General features: G+C 40.3%; 1 protein-coding gene across 5 annotated transcripts in view; it reads left to right on the top strand.

The window, feature by feature from the left end:
• SRGAP3 (SLIT-ROBO Rho GTPase activating protein 3) overlaps positions 1–17,129 on the top strand; it is a 226,838-nt gene that overhangs the window by 26,285 nt on the left and 183,424 nt on the right. The gene's annotated exons all lie outside the window — the stretch shown is intronic.

The raw sequence follows: 17,129 nt of genomic DNA, 5'->3' as shown, positions 1-17,129 counted from the left end.
CACTAAAGCGACGCGGCTGCAGTTAAGCCTCCTCCCCACGAGGTGGTGGCTAAGTCGACAGAAGAATCCTTCCGTTGACATAATGCTGTCTGCAGAGGGGGTTACATTGGCTTACATTGGATTTTTCACACCCCTGAGAGATGTAGCTATGCGGATGTAAGCTTTCAGGGTAGACCAGCTGTTAGTGTGTCTAATGTGAATGCAGAATAATGTTGTCTGACTTTATTTTTGGAATGTCTGTGGTAAAACCACGAATGAGCGGGTAGTAAGAAAAAGAGAACTCCCAGCCAGATACACAGGGAGTAAATGAGTAGTATGTCGTTATCACTGTGCTGGGCTATTTTTTCTGAGTGCTAGAGACAGATGAACAATATGTAACTTACAGAAAAGAAACCAGAAAGGCATATGTGCAAATTGGATGGCTGATGAGAAGCAATTGATCATGGGGTGTAGAACTGTTCAGTCATGGGGGGGCCTCCTTAGGTCCACCTGAGAATACATGATAGTCCTCTGATTGCGTATCCTTGGTAACACTCCTCCACTGTTGACAACATTATAAAACCCAGTCAGAGTTGCACATTGTGGAGACCCTGTTAGCCTTTTAATTGTTGTTTGTTATCTTGAAGGCTTGTTCTAAAACCAATTAGAACCTGACAAAACTGATCCGTCTTATTAGTAAATATACCCATATGGTTGTGGACTCCCTGGCAATGCCAGAATAATATTGGATGAACATCCGTAACGACTAATGAGTTATTCAGGAGTTACCAGCTGGCAACATCTCCCCTTTCATAGCTGTTTGCTACCTGCTGTGTGTTGGGGGCAGAGGGAATCCAGGCTTTCAGTAATTAACTCTGTAAAAGTAGCAGAGAGGTAACCAACATATTTAGAATTTTGACTCTTATCTCAGCCAGTGAAGTGTCTCTGCAGTATGGTCAGAAGGATGCTGTATGATAAAATTGATTAATCCATCTACTAAAGAGTCATTCCACTTGATGTTAATACCTGACACTTCAGAAATCCTCATTAGAGACAAAGCTACCCAGTCTGTTTTAAGGCTTGAGATGGGTTGCTGAAATGTATTTGTAGTTGGCTTAAAAAGGAGCGTGTGAGAGAGCATAACACAGAATTTTTGGGGAGGGATTGGATTTAGAAATCATTGTGCCACTTCTTTAATTGGTTTCCGCTTCCCTTTTTCTTTTGGCTTTGGACACATAAATGCTAAACATCTTTCGGTTTTCAATTGTTTCAATAGCTCCTTTAACTCAGGTTGCAGTTTTGAAGGGACGTTTCAATTCCTGGTTTTCAAGTGGAGTTTCAGATAATTGAGGTAGTGCTGTACTTTTACCTTGAAGTCACAATCCCCTGGTAGAAGTATTATATGAGGAATAGGCAAGAGGAGCAGATGAACTTCTGGAATAAAGCTCATGTTTGCCTGAGAGTGTCCTTGGTAGTCAATATGAAGGATGAAAAACGCCCACCCAAAAATTGATCAGTGTCACTGTTACAGGATGTTACAGCTCCAAGTCCATCACAATCTGTGCGCAAAATTATCTCAAACTAAAACTGTTTCCAACGTTTTCCATGAGTATTCAGCTGTTCTTTGAAAAAGGCCACAAAAATTATGAATTGGTACTAATTTCACCCCTCAGGCAGCAATTCAAAGCTGAATATGGTAGACTAATAGAAGCATTACACTAAAAACATCTATTCTTTGTCTTCTGTGTTTATTATCCACAAAGATTTGAAAATCCAAGTTCATACAAATAGATGTGTTATGACAGAACTCAGGAGGATTGGGGCCTAAATGCACTAAATTTCAATAAGTATGGATGGATTTTGGTATACAACTGAAGGTGGTTGAGTGAATCACTGTGAATAATTTATATGATAAGTTTGGCCCGAGTTTCTGCTTGAGGTTTATCTAGGAAGAAGCTTTGTTTTGCTTTTCTTTTCTTTTTTCTTACTTTTTGTTTTTGTTTTTTATTACATTAATTTATAAATTATCATTCAAACAGTTGATGCCAAAATATTTGCTGTAACCTGTACACTTGACTATTATTTACTCAGGATATGCGAGTGGTCACCTAAGTCACATGATCCTGTTTTTGCTTCCTGATCAAATGAATGAAAATTTATAAACCAGGAGAACAAATAGCGAATACTGCTGTTTGCATATGAACGTCAGTATCTATCTAGGCTTATATATTTTCCCATCACCGTAGTAACTGAACACCTCCGATACAGTGATAAATTTATCCTTGCAACACCCTTGTGGAGTAGGGAAATGTTATCTTTATGTACAGGGAATCAAGACACTGAGATTAAGGGCCTGAGCACCTGCAATTCTCATTGACCTCAGTCAGAGCCGTCCCTTGGGTAGGACAAATTGGGGTGACTGCTCTGGGCCCCACACTTTGGGGGGGCCCTGCGGGCCAGTGTGGTTGGTCCCAGAAGAGACTAATCCATTCCTTCTGCCCTGGATCACAGACCTCCCTAGGGACAGCCCTGACCTCAGTCATAGCTATTCAGAGCTTGTGAAAATTGGGTGAGGAGTTCTGATGGCTTCCTTTTGAGTTCACCTGGAATTGTCTGCAAATAAGGCCTTAAATGACTTAGCCATATAGGAAATAAAGTGACAGTGCCAGGAACTGAACCCAAATCTTCAGTCCCCTCTTCGTCTCTTCAGAGTCAGAGTCTCTCATCCAGAGAATAGGAAAAAAAGCTATTCCTCAGATATTTAGGTAAACAAAAAATCTGTTTGACTAAAAACTCTCAAAAAGGAATCCAGACAAGGTTGCCCTTAACAGTTGTTCAGAACTTGTATGTCTGTGAATGCTGTTTTGCTGTAAGAATAGCAGTGAATTTCCTGGTTTCTTGTAGTTTAGATCAGACTCTTAGTATCATGTTAACTTGAATCAACTTTGTTACAAATACTTTTTGTATTTGTTTGTTACAAATATATTAAAAGTAAGTTTTCCTCCCTTCCCCAATTGTTCTTTCTAACCTAGCAGTATTTTTATTGCTGAGAAATGCAAAGACTTGGAGCTGTCTAAAAAATGCATTTTAAGCAAGTGACAGCATATTATTATTTTATAGTAATACAGAATGAAAATATACATAGCTTGCAATTTAACAAAAATTGGCAGCTTGATCTGAAATTGTTAACAGCAAGAAAGACAGGTATGATAGATGCTAACAAACCCATCTAGCTATTTATAACTGCAAAATAACAGTACAGAAAGAGATCTTGTCTTGTCTTTAATTCATAGATTATAAAGTTAGAAGGGACCACTGTGATAATCTAGTCTGACCTCCTGTATAACACAGGCCATAGAATTTCCCCAAAATAGTTCCTAATCTTGATTTTAAAATGGTCCATGATGGAGAATCATGACCCATAGTAAATTGTTCCAGTGGTTAACTCCTATTTTTTTTTTTTTAAACAATAAGCCTTATTTCCAGTCTGAATTTAACTAGCTTCAACTTTCAGCCTTTGGAAGATGTTATACCTGTCTCTTCTAGATTGAAGAGCCCATTAGTACCTACTTGTACCCCAGGTAGGTACTTATAGACTGTAATAATTTTAGCCCTTAACCTTCCCTTTGTTAAGCTATTTAGGTTAAGCTCTTGGAGTCTGCTAATATAAAGTGTTTTTAATTCCTTTAATCATTCTTGTGGCTCTTCTCTGAACCATCTTCAGTTTATCAGCATCCTGCTTGAATTGTGAGCACCAGAACTGAACACAGTATTCCAGCAGTAGTCACACTAGTGCCAAATACAGAGATAAAATAATCCCTCTACTCCTACTGGAGATTCCCGTGTTTATGCATCCAAGGATCGCATTAGCCCTTTCGGTCACTGCATTACACTTGAGGCTCCCGTTCATCTGATTATACACCACTACTCCCAAATATTTTTCAGAGTCACTGCTTCCCAGGATAAAGTCTCCCCTTGTATGTATGGTCTACATTCTTTGTCCCTAAATGCATACATTTACGCTTAGCAATATTAAAATGCATATTGTTTGCTTGTGCCCAGTTTACCAAGCAATCCAGATTGCTCTCTGCCAGTCACCTGTCTTCTTCATTATTTACCACTCCTCCAATTTTTGTATAATTTCTAAATTTTATCAGTGATGATTTTGTTTTCTTCTAGGTTATTGATAAAAATTGTAGGGTCAAAAACTGATCCCTGAGGGACTCCACTAGAAATACATCTACTTGATGATGATGATTCTCTGTTTACAGTTACACTTTGAGACTTACAAATTGGCCAGGTTTTAATCCATTTAGTAACTTGGGCTTGCGGTATCCCTCTGATGTAAACTATCCTGAGCATTACCAGCTGTAAAATAATGACTTATTTTGCATTTCTCCTCCATTACAAAGTAACAATGAGTCTAAAGGGGATATTTACCATTGGGGGCTAATTAAGATTAAGGAAAACCCATCAAAAGCCATGAAATCTGGGCTTCCATCCTTTTCCCAATGACTGATTACCTTGCTTTGATTCAATTCACCACACTTTTGGAAATTAGCATTTTTGTTGGTGTTTGACGTTAATTTTAAACTAGGAGAAAAATGCACTGCGTTGAGCTACTAGAAATAAGATTAAAGTCCTATATTTTAGAGTTTGGGAGTTATTTCTGTTTTTAAGTTCTGACCAGAGAATCATACATCCATGGCTGTTTTTCCTTTTTAAAAGAATAATTAAAACAATAAATATTATTCACACAAGGGTGTTGTATAATGAAGCTACATAACTGGGCATAATTTGTGTGGGAGAGGATTCAGTTTCATTGACTGTTTTTCATATTAAAAAAATCTTTCAATACTTAAGTAAGACAGTCAAGGTAAAACTGATGTATTAAAATTGTTCTTTTACCTGTAACTAGTAATAACAGCTTTTGATTATGTGTACTTGTCTCATTCTTTGGCAATTTCATTCCCATTTAGAGAGACTGGACAATTTCTATTTTGTTTTTTAGTCAGTTGCACTTCCAGTTGAAATGCAGTAGAGGCCTGGTACTCTAATTTCAATAGGCATTGGGAGTCTTTCCATTGACTTCAGAGGCTTTGAATCAGGCCTTATAATGAGACAGTGTTGTGTTTAGATTTCCATCACTTCATTGTTATTTTTATTAGCATTTATTATTTGTATTATCGTAACACTTAGGAGCCCCAGTTATGGACCACAACCCCATTGTGCTCGGCTCTGTACAAACAGAACAAAAAGACAGTCCCTGCCCCAAAGAGCAGTAAGTGTAAGACGAGAGATAGCAGAAGGACCGAGACAGATGGGATAATGCAAGGAAACAATGAGACAACTTCAGGGAAATGTTTACATCTAATCCTGTCCCCTTTTAACAGAAATAAAATAAAATTTATGACTCTTTTCAAAACTAGGCTTTGTTGGAAAAAATCTTAAAAAAAAATAAAAATAAAAAATGTTTTGCCCTAAAACTACTTTACAGTGTTCCTTTAAAAATAAGATATTTTTTTTTTAAAAAGGTTTCCAATATTTTCTTTCATGCATTTTGTCTCCCTTGGTTTATCTGTCCTTAGCCTGCTGCTTTCCACTGCTTCAGAATGTTACTTAATTAGTTCCCTAAAGGCCACGAAATGTGATTTACCCAAAAAGGGAATGAGCACAAGGCCATCAAAATGAATGCAGAGAAAAACCTTGAGTGGTATTTTTTGGTGTTGTATTAATATATGAATAAGGGTTTTTTACCTACACTTTTTCTAAAATGCAAAATATGACTCTGGAGATGTTTTGTTTTTTATTTCACTAAAATTATCCAGAGACGTAGCTTATTTGCAAATACCTATTTTACTTGCAGCTTTCTAAGGAGCCCATTTGCTGGTGTAATCATGTAGACTAGCAGAGGAGTACAGACTTTTTAGCCATGAAGGTGCAGAATTTGTAGTTGCACGGCACTCGGGGCTAGTCTACCCTGGCAACGCTGAACGTGCCTTGTGTGGTCGTGGCGTGGTGCTGGGAGAGAGCTCTCCCAGCACTCTTAAAAAACCACCTCACGGAGGGGCGCGGCTCCCAGCACTGGGAGCACTGTTTACACTGGTGCTTTACAGCGCTGCGACTTGCTGCGCTCAGGGAGGTGTTTTTTCACACCCCTGAGCGCGGAAGGGGTAGTGCTGTTAATTGCCAGTGTAGACAAGCCCTCGGATAGCATGGTGAATATGGAAACAGACTCCATATAGAACAGAATGTATCTTATTGCCAAAACGGAGTGGCCCTTGGATTATTGGCTCTTTGTTTTATGCTTCCTTGCATCCCCCCCAGTACAGTTTGTGTTTTTGGTGTCCCATTTTGTTTCACTGGAAGATTCACAGTAAAACTGTTACCACTAGTTCAGTGCAGTTGGTGCAAACAAAACAGACAAGGACAGTATTGTATTGGGTTGATAGTTTGGCTATCTGACAAAGTAAATGCTCAGGTTGGCTCCAGTGAGATGGAACCCTGCCAGGCCTAGATGAGTGGGTATCTCTTTTATTTCAAAACTGCTCATCCACTCTTTATTCCTCTGCCCATTACCTCATATATTTCGAAACACTGGCAAACTAACCACTTTCCCTTCAGTGGGCCCATTTATCATATGAATTATTATAATAAGAAGTCACGCGGGCACCAAAGACTAAAGAACTGAAATTTCTGCGGGCATACAGTTAGGCTTTGTCTACACTGGCAGCTGACAACTTTTCTCATTCAGAGGTGTTAAAAAAAACCACACACCCCGAAAAAAAAAAGTTTTTCCCAATGAAAAGCTCCGAAGAGCTCTCTCCCGCCGACAGACAGGGGTATGCTGCGCCCCTTTTCGTGGCACGGCTGTAGCGACATGGCAGTGCCGCTAAAAGCTGCGTAGTGTAGACAAAGCCTTAGACTTACGCCAGTGAGGGACAGGGCTGATACCAGCCCAACCCTATTGTTCTTTCTCTGCAAGCCACACTGGTTTCAGTATTTGCATGTGTTAATGGGCAGAGTAGCCATCCTTTGCAACACTGTTGTTACTTAGATTAAAACACTATTAAATTGTTTAAAAAAAATAAAAATCCTGTAGGATGCCCTAAATCTCCCATCACACTCATTATTGCCTGTTGAATGAAGAAGGGAAGTTCAAGTTCTTATTCTGTGCATGATGAGTAGGTTTCATTGTGATGGATGGCGGGTGATATATCCAGAATGCATCATTCATCGTGGCACACAAATGGGAAAAATAGGAATGCCTTGGCTCATCAGTCTGTGCATTTATCATATTATTTACAGCAGTGGCAATTAATTACACTGGCTGTTTTGCTTTATGTGCTATGGATGGAATATTGTATGACGTCTGCAACTAGAAATTGCATAATAAACAGAAACTAGTGGCTCTAAGGATAGGCCGGGGCCTAAGGGAAAGTGCAGAATGGGGAAGCAGCTAGACACTAAAGTGAAAATCTGCTACAGAAAACACATTCATTTTTCTAGAGTCCAGTTATGTCCAAAGATGATTTACTGTAGAAGTTCCATTTCATTTCGGATTTCTCCCTCTAAATAGCTAAAGTGTTGGACAATGGACCAAAGCCGGCTCTAATGTGCACTGGTGTAGGCTCTGAAGTTGCATGAGGTACTCCAGACAGAGATAAGAATTTGACCTCCTGGGCTTAGTCAAGGGGACTAGGGCTATCTAATGCCTGCTACTGACTACAGGGAAACCACGCCATTGCGTGCATTAGCTTGAATCCTGTCCCAGTGCCTGTAATGTCTGTATTCTGCTCTGCTCCTAAACAGGTATGCTGGCTTGCATGTGGGTGGGAGAAAAAGCTCCCTACATTCTTTCCTGTTCCTTGCCCCTCCCCCCCCCAAGTGCACCCATTTGAGACAAGCCAAAATTACACCATGTAGATCTGATCCAGTGCTTAGTGAAGTTAATGGAAAGACTCCCATTGACTTCAGTGGCTGTTGGCTCATACCCTATGTTGGTGTTCAGGCATTCCTATTACAAGAAGAATGCAGGAATCTCTGTCACAAGTCATCTATGTGAGTGCTAATATCCTTGTTGTCTCTTGAGAGAGAGCATGTTTTATAGACCGTTACAAAGTAATCCCTCTAGTCCAGAAGGCATTGGGGTAAACTTTTTTTTACTAGTTATCAAATAAAATGTGTAAATGAATATCGGGGCTACTTTGTGGCTGATCCAGACTGACTCAGACCTTATCCTGAGCCAAATATACATTGACAAAAGCAGTTCTGCAGCCCAAGTATTCTGTTTTCAGGGGCTGCAACTGAGATTGAAGCCCCAATAATGGATGAGTGTGACGTTACATCCCATATTCTTCATGGAAATATGCTTATGATATGGATATGGCATAACTGAGATACCTTACAAGACCCATCTTGCATAAAATATATCATCGGAAAGGTTATAATTTACTGAATGTGATTATCCAATTTATATACATGTATCATTTCTGTATCTAAAGTTTGGAATGTAGACTATGTATCAATTACAACTGTGTGTGTGTTTGGGAGGCACCCACCAGACAACAGGTCATCAGCCTTGATGGACCATTAGGAAGAAACAATAAGACTTTGAAGATACTAATCTCTCTCCTTCCTGAGGGGGTCCTGGGAGGTAGCTGTGAGATTAATACCAGGTGACAGTACCACCTGACCTAGTAAACACCGTTCCACTAAAAAGAGGGGGAGGTCAAGACTGGGAAACAAAAGATTCCCGCCTTATGTAAATCTTATTTAAGGCTGGGGAGTAAGGCAAACAGGACTCTTCTCCATTGCCTTCTTGCCCAAGAAGAAAGACTACTGAAAGTACCTGAAGAGACAAAGGAACTGAGCGGTGGGAAAGGCAAGGGCTGAGTCCAGACTAAGACAGGAGTCTAGTCTGTAAAGAGAAATAAATGGAATTCTAAGCTACATAAACTCTGCAGCTTTTCTAAAACAACATACAGAGTGAGAAATTTCTTGAAATCAGTCTTAAGTTTGGTATGCATGTTTTGTTTTATTTGCTTAGTAATTTGCCTTGTTCTGTTTGCTATCCCTTCCAATCGCTTAAAATTTGCCCTTTATAGTTAATAAACTTGTTTTTGTTTATTATTAAGCCCAATTTGTGCAATTTCTAACAGGGGGGAAAGAAGTTGTGCATATCTTCCTCCACATTGAGGGAAGGGGAGAATTTATGAGCTTACATTGTATCAATTTCTTTACAGCGCAAGACAATATTATTTTGCATGTACTTTCCAGATGGGAGCTGCACTTGAGTGCTGTGGGATTTCCTAGCTGTCTTCTCATAGAGAGCTGTTTTCAGACTGTGTGTGATTCTACTGCTGGGGTGTGTGTGTGTGCTGCCAGAGGCCGGAGAGCCTAATTCACCAAAACAGGGAGAGGGAGCCCAGGCTAGTGGAGCAGGCAGGCTCACTGAAATCCCAGTACATCAGGTGGCATTCCAGAAAGGGGGTCCAACCTGTCACAGAGAGTTTTAGTCATCTTCTTACAGGAGGCTCTATTAGGTCGGTACGGAAGCATGAGGGTTCCAGAAGTAAGGGAAGACCTGGGCCTTGCTTAATTTCTTGTCATTTGGAGGAGGAGGATTGTGTGAGTGTGAGAAACTAAGCTCAAGGAGCATTTCAGCTATGAACAAACTAATTCACATTTGATTAAAAATTTGGAATCAAACTTGAATTGGACTATCATCAAAAATGCATCTTCCTCCTAAATCCATTACATGCTAAACATGTAAAAGAGCATTAATAAAATAATAATGTGCTGGACTAAAATATACTTCACATAATGCACTAATGTCTTCTCTGTTATGATGCCAGGATGTCTAACATGGTCCTGAAGAGGTAGCAAATGCAGTTCTGGTAGGGTTATAATTTTTTTTTCCAAAGAGGTATCTCCAGATTTGTGGTTTGAATGAGTATTTTATTACTTGCTGAGCTTCCCTCTATTGCTAAGAAGGCACTTAAATGTTTTTTTATCGTGTTCCATTTAATCTGATTAATGTACTGCAAGTCCCTCTCAACAGTGTTGTGTGATGTTATTCAGCTTAATAAAACTTAATGGAAATTATAATGCAAATGCTTACTTACGGCCAAATGCTCTGCTTGATCCGCAATGTAATCCAACCGATAATTGGAGTGGGGTGTGTGTGTGTGTATGTGTGTGTGTGTGTGTTCAGTGTTTAGCTGAAGAGTGTTGCATATTTGGGGCTATACTGTCTCTTGGTGTACACATCCATGCAGGGGAGTAAGAACCTGTCTTTCACCACTTAGTGAGCTACCTGGATCTTGGTCACTGGTGCATAAGAGTAAGGGTGTGGTGTCCCAGTGTGTCCCTCCCAGAGGTGCATTTTACATACCACCCCTTGTATGCTGTTTTGCTGTAGCCATGTTGGTCCCAGAATATTAGAGAGACAAGGGTGGGTGAGGCAATGTCTTTTATTGGACCGACTTCTGTTGGCGAGACATACAAGCTTTCGAGCTTACACCGAGCTCTTCTATAATGCCATGCCTTGGGCGGACAGGGCTGTGCCTGAAGCCACAGGGTAACCCTCACAAAAGTTGTTGCAGTGGAGTGGTCATGTTTCTAAATGGCATTCCCATGTTTTCTGGGTAGAACTAAACAGAAGAATCTGATTTTTCATGTACCATATTTTTACCAGAGGTGTGTCCAGCAATTTTTTCTCTCTTAGAGGCGTGAATGACTCCCTTCACCAGGATGTGTTTAGTATAAAGGACTGATATGTTTGTATTTGGGAACTCAGTCTGCAAATGTTAACTGAGAAAATACCAAAAAGGTGGGTGGAATGACACAGATGTGAATATTTCGGGGAAAAGTGTTACAGGTTTCACTTCACAGAATTCCCCTCCCCTTTTTCGTCAAGCCTGGGCTTAATCCTGTACATTTTACTCATGAGTGTAAGTGACCCTTACTTGTATGACTAATCGCACTGATTTCTACGAGACTACTTGGGTCAGTAAGGGTTAGTCACAGAACAGCTGCAGGATTGGGGCCTTATTATTATTATTATTATTTTTATTAAAAACTTAATAAAGTGCTATATTTTTTTCATGGCACTGTGCAGACAGGTAAAGAGCCATTCTTTGTCCGTGCCAACTATATACCTTAGACAAAGGCAAGGCCAGACTCTTATCACCCTTACTTACAATGAGTAGCGCCATACTCTGCACGTAGTCCCTGGGACCTGGAACACAACTCTCCCCCTTTTTCCTTCGTCACTGTACTGCAGATGCCCTCTTCATAGAGAGCATGTCAAGAACAAGACCTATTAGTCTAGACCGGCATTTTGTCCTATTTGCATTTATTATTATGTGCTAATTATTCCTAGAGATAATTACCCTTTACCAATTCACATTAATTTAGATTGCTTTTGAAAAGCAATCAAGGGGAGTAGTGAGCGATCATACATCAAAGTGATTCAAGATAGAGCACAAAAGAAATCTGATACACTTTTATGCAACAAACCATGTAAAATAACCACCAGCTTTTTTGCCAAAGCTGTAATTACTTGAACTCAATTTGATGGTTGACACTCAAGTCCATCAGTCAAATATGTTCCTGTCTTACAGCCCTTTAATGACACTCATCTTACTTATGTATCTTTTAAAATAAGGAGGAGAAATGTCTTGCTTGAGCAAGTGGTTATGAAAACAGGTGCAATGAAATGACCATTAAAAAGCTAGCTGTATATTCCTGGACAAATATGTTTAAGTTCTGAATTGCCTTATTTATCCTAGAGCCACTGGAATTAAGAAGTACACCAGCCCTTTTGTCTCCTCTTGATCTTGGAATGGTCGGTGGCTGGCATGAGGCAGGAACCAAATGAACTTTGAAATCTATTTTATGATTTTATTTTAAATTTATCTTAGTGACGAAAGAGACCAGTCTTTCTGTTGTCCCAGAAAGGAGGGCGGAGCCCATCTAGAACGAAATGCCCGCCACCTCAATCAAGGGAGGAGCCACAAGATCACGGCTCAACTAATTCTGTGGTGCAAATTAAAAAAATAAAAGAAACAGGTGTGCAGGTTGACACTGATATTGCAACCCCATGAAGTAATTTGGGGGGGTCATTGAATTAAATTTGAGTGGTTTATGTATGATTGTGCTCTGCTCTATATGGGAGGGTTACTGCAGCTCCTACAGGAATTAAAAACAGTATGGGGTGATTAAGGTGATTGACAGATACTAAAGAACTCTAGAGAGGTACTACCCCTTGGACTGGTTCACACATACTGGTTCAAGTTGAGTTTTCCAGTGACTAGGACATGAGGAAAGGGGTGTTTATAAAAGGGTGAGTTTGAAATCTCACAGGACCTTCTTTCTAATCCAGCAAAGAGAGACAACCTTTTGTCCAAGGGAAGCCCCAACCCTTTCGAAGGGTTGGAAAGACTTTGGCCTGCTCACGTCCCATAAATCTGAGGGACGACTCCTGGTGTATTTAGTGTGCATTTATATCTGTGTTTTATGTTTTTTCTTTAAGGCTTTTGCCTTAGGAATGAAGATGCTTGGTTAGAAAGATCTGTGCAGTAAGTTGTAAGTGCTGACAATACACTGTTCATAGCCATCTGAGAAAAAGCAAAACACAGATGCTGGTCTTTAGGCTTGCTGGGGATATCACCGTGTATATCAGGGAGCTGTGCTCCCTTAAAACCCTTCTCTGGAGGGATAGAGCTGAGGGTCTTGACCCAAGAGACATGATGGCTGGGAGCCAGAAACCTTAAGTGGGTGACCTCAAGGGCCAGTGTAGGTACATAGGAATACAGGTGCAGTTATCCTGGAACTGACACACAGCTCAGAAGTTTTAAAATGAGGGAACTGGATGGGAACACCAAGCAGAAATCTCTGGACAGCATCCACTGTTCTGCAAAGGAATCCAAGGAGTCAGCGGACCCTGCCCAGATATGTGAGACAAGTAAGGCTCCTGTCGAACTTCCTCCTCCTGGTCTGATTTATGACCATCTTGGCCAGCGCCAGGAGGAGGCTGATGAGGCAGTCCCATGACTTCATGGGGATACAGTTGAGGAATGCATAATGAAAGATACCAGATCAACAGCTGCAGCTTCCTCTAGAGGGACAAACAATGGTGAGGTTTCCATGGTCCAGAAAGTCCTTGGATTCTGAGAGACTGCCAACAAGGGTATTAATTACTGCTAGTGATATGGACACCTGTCCACTGGGAACTGGATTGTGACCACACAATGTTGTTGACATAGGATACCAAACAGCCATGAGGTGGTAACAATTTTAGGTTACTATCATCTATGCTGTGATTGAACTTGCAAAATAAAGGTGAAAAGCTCTATATCACATCAATCACATACGGTCCGCTAAATTAATACATACTAATGCTGAGCTGAAGTAGATTGCAGTGGGCGAATGATGATGATCTGAAAGGCAAATGCAATGAGATGAAAGCAAAAAAACCTCAGAACACACAGATATGGCATGAATAACCCTAGTAAAAGGGCAGGGATGGAATCAGACAAGCTTTTATGATTAAATCAAAGAACAGAGAGAGCAACAAAGGAATTTTGGTACAGTTTTAATGCTGCAATGGCCATGCGCACATCAGAAGGGAGGAAAAGACATGCTTGTTTTGTTCAAGCACACAATACATTTAAGAAGCCAAGAGCCTCTGTTTTAAACCCAGTGAGATAAATCTCCTCAATTTTTTGCATGAGTTACAAATTACCTTTCTAAAAGATTTCTATCCATGTTTGGTGAAGGACAATCATATCTGGAAATATTGACCAATGTTGGCCATTGACGGAAAGCACAAATCAACTTTTATTGTGATTTGAGCAGACGGATGACTCTTGTGCATAATGTAAAGGCTTGAGTCAGACCAGATACAGTTTCCTGATTAATTTTGCTGGAGTTGATGAGATTCCGGTAACTGAAAATAAGGTTCCTATTATCAAGTGAATGAGTGTGTTGGTTAAACATTTTACATGCAGGGAATCCTTCAATTCAATGTTGCTTTGATTAGTCGCAGATAATGTGGTGTGTCAGTAGATACAGAGTGGATATGTTGCTCGAATTGGTTCAGTGTACTGTGCTGCAAATCATTAATATGCTGTAATATTGTAACACATTCCACATTAATTCCTGGCTGCTAAATAGATAATCCCCCTAAGTTTAATTGTGCAGTACTTCATCTTTCTTCTGTCAAATGCAAATAGGAAGTTGAGAGAGGGCTTTCTGAAGCTGTGCATTTTATACCAGGAAATGTGCTTCTTATTTACCCATCGTGGATTTAAAAAAAAAAATCAGATTACTATTGAATGCTTATTCCCTTTCTCCTAACAATCCTACCACTAATGAAGGTTTGTAAACAAGAAGAAAATTGCAGACATGTGAGGTTCAATCATAGCATGTGTTCCAGTTTTGTTGGTATAGCACCTAATATTAAAAAAAAAAAAATTTACAGAATAGAATGGGAAGAGAGAACTCAATTTCCTACAATAATTCACAACTCTAAAAATGCTATAAATTTTAAACTGTTGTTTAAATGACAGAGAGACAAAAGGGGTGGGAATTATCTTTTATTGGACCAACTTCTGTTGGTGAAAGAGACACGTTTAGCTGTTCTTCTGGGAAGGGTACTCAGAGTGTCACAGCTTAAATACAAGCTGGAACAGATTGTTTAGTGTAAGTAGATAACACATATTTCAAGTGATCAGGCAAGTTAAGTGGCCAGTTACCACTTGTCATGGGAGGGAAAGGAGAGGGGGAAAAAAGGCGGGGTGGGGGTGAGATTTAGTGGGTTTTAGGTTGTTTAATAAGCCATAAATCCAGTGTCTCTTCAGTCCATGATTTTTAGTGTCTAGTGAAGTTATGAATTTAAGCTCCCAGATTCATCTTTTGAAGGTGTTTTGCAGGTTTCCTTTGAGTTGAGGAGTCAGTCTTCTCAGTCCTCATCCTCAAAAGAAACCTGTGGTTTTGGGTGGGCTGCAGTTTTCCTATCTGTAGAATGAGTATAATAATATCTACTTCCCTCACAGAGGTATTGAATCTTCATCAGTTCATGTTTTGAAAAGTATTTTGAAATTTGTAAGTGTAATAAAACAGCGCCAAGATTTCATGGAATGCTGTCTCTCATATTATGGTCATTTTTATTGAGGTGTTCTGTATATCAGCTGCTGATTTTATCATGTGGTGAAGATTATTTCTAGCCTTGCCTGATCCTTATTAACATGTAGAGTCACAGATAAACTTTTTTGTTCTGATCGCTGTCCAGGACAAGTGCTTAGAGAAGTTTCTGGGTCTTGCAAGCCTGTGTGTTGGATCACCAAAGTGTTCCTAGCCCTGGAAGGTCATGGGTTACTGAACCTTACAATGACACCATTCTGATTACTATCTTACTACTTCAGTTCTGCCTTAAGTTTAGTGTAACCCACCGATGGGCTTGCATTGCGGGATTTAGAGGTGTAAATAATGAAAGAACCAGTGGGGAGAATACATAATTCTAGTATTTGTTTTGGGGGGGTGGGGTGTTCTCTGTGCTTGTGAACTTGCTGGAGCTGGGCCAGGTGACTCTGCTGGATGGACTAGAATCATCCAGAATTGAAACAGTGTGTAGCAGGCACTGGGCATGCTCAATAGCTGTTTGAAGATATTTGGGTGATTTCCACTGTGGGAAAGCAGCCTGCTAGGACACAACCAAAGTCACTCTCAGAGAGTAGAACCAATGGGAGCCTGAGTGGAGGAATTTATAAATAAGAGTAGGAGCCAGTCTGAAGGACTCAGTGGTGAAACAATGCGAGGACCAGAAGAGTCTTCTGTGTGGATTGTGTTCAAAGGACTCTGCCAGTTCTATTGGCTTTAGATTGCGGGCTCCCTCACCCTACTGGAGAGGAGGAGGACTAGAATTGTGGCTGGCTGTGCAAACTGCAGACTGTCCTTGCAGAGACTCAAAGGGAGTTTGAAGGAGGCCGTGTGACAGCTACTTGTTCCTAATCTTTAAGAAGCTTGTGCACCATGTAGAGGGTTTAGATACCATTCTGCAGAGACTGAGAGCGGTAAATCCTCCTAGTGAAGTGTGTGGTCATAACTGTATTTTACATTTCAACTTGGGATAGTAACAAGTATGCAAACTTCAGAATCCCCCAGGAAGTGTTGTCTTTAAAAGAGTTGTTATTGACACTATTCGTAATTGTTTCACGGGTTATAAGTAAACATATGTATTTATATCTTTAAGATTTAGAAAAGGTTTTCCCTTAGAGATTGTGTTGCTCCTCTCGGAAATTTAACTCTGTATAATATATTTGTATCTCAAAGTCCTGAAAAGACTCAGCTTTGGTCTGTGTCACAGCAGAAAAGTGTACTGAGGTATTGGAAAGGGAAAGAGATACTGTGCCTGATGTTAACACTTTGCTTTCTCCAAATCCATTACATTGGCATCTGACATCTTGCAAACCACTAGACCAGAGTCTGAGGCTTTATGCTGTCTGGAAGCTGGTTAATCAAAGTGCTTTCATAGGGAATGAAGCATCAGATTTCTAACTAGCCATTTTCAAAATAGCAGCTACTAATATCCAGCTGGAATTGAAGTAGAATATCACAACATGGTCATCGGAGTGGTGAGATTTCAAGGTATCACTTGATGTGCCCTACCTAAAGACAAGGGGCCTGTTCCCGCAGAATGTGAGCACTCTCAACCCTCCCTTAACTTACTTTTGGAGCTGAGGCCCCTCATCACATAGCAGCATCAGGCTGAAAGATTGCATGCCATAGGAGAGCTGGGACTCCCATCTTTTTTGTTGGTTCATGAGACGTAGGGCTTTTTAAACCTGTCACTGGTCCTTGAGTCTAGAAGTGGTCTTTTGGCACTGGTCCAGGGCTGAATGTATGGTCGTTAGGCCCAGACTGTCAGACCAGTGTACTTTTTAGTCTGTTATAGTACTGTATTACTATCCATATATGAACAAGACTAGCTGTGAGTCTTCTTTACTCTTTCCTTTGGATTTCCATGGTAGCCATAGGTGAGGAGCCATTTCTTATTCTGAGGGTATTCATAGAAATGTATGGCACCAGATAATACAAGGAAACCATCACCCACCCATTCATTGTTTGTTCATCAAGCCACTGAT

This window comes from Caretta caretta, chromosome 7 (genome assembly GCF_965140235.1).
Source record: "Caretta caretta isolate rCarCar2 chromosome 7, rCarCar1.hap1, whole genome shotgun sequence".
NCBI lineage: Eukaryota > Metazoa > Chordata > Testudines > Cheloniidae > Caretta > Caretta caretta.
The sequence above is the reverse complement of the archived record's forward strand: the minus strand, read 5'-3'. Positions and strand labels throughout refer to the sequence as shown.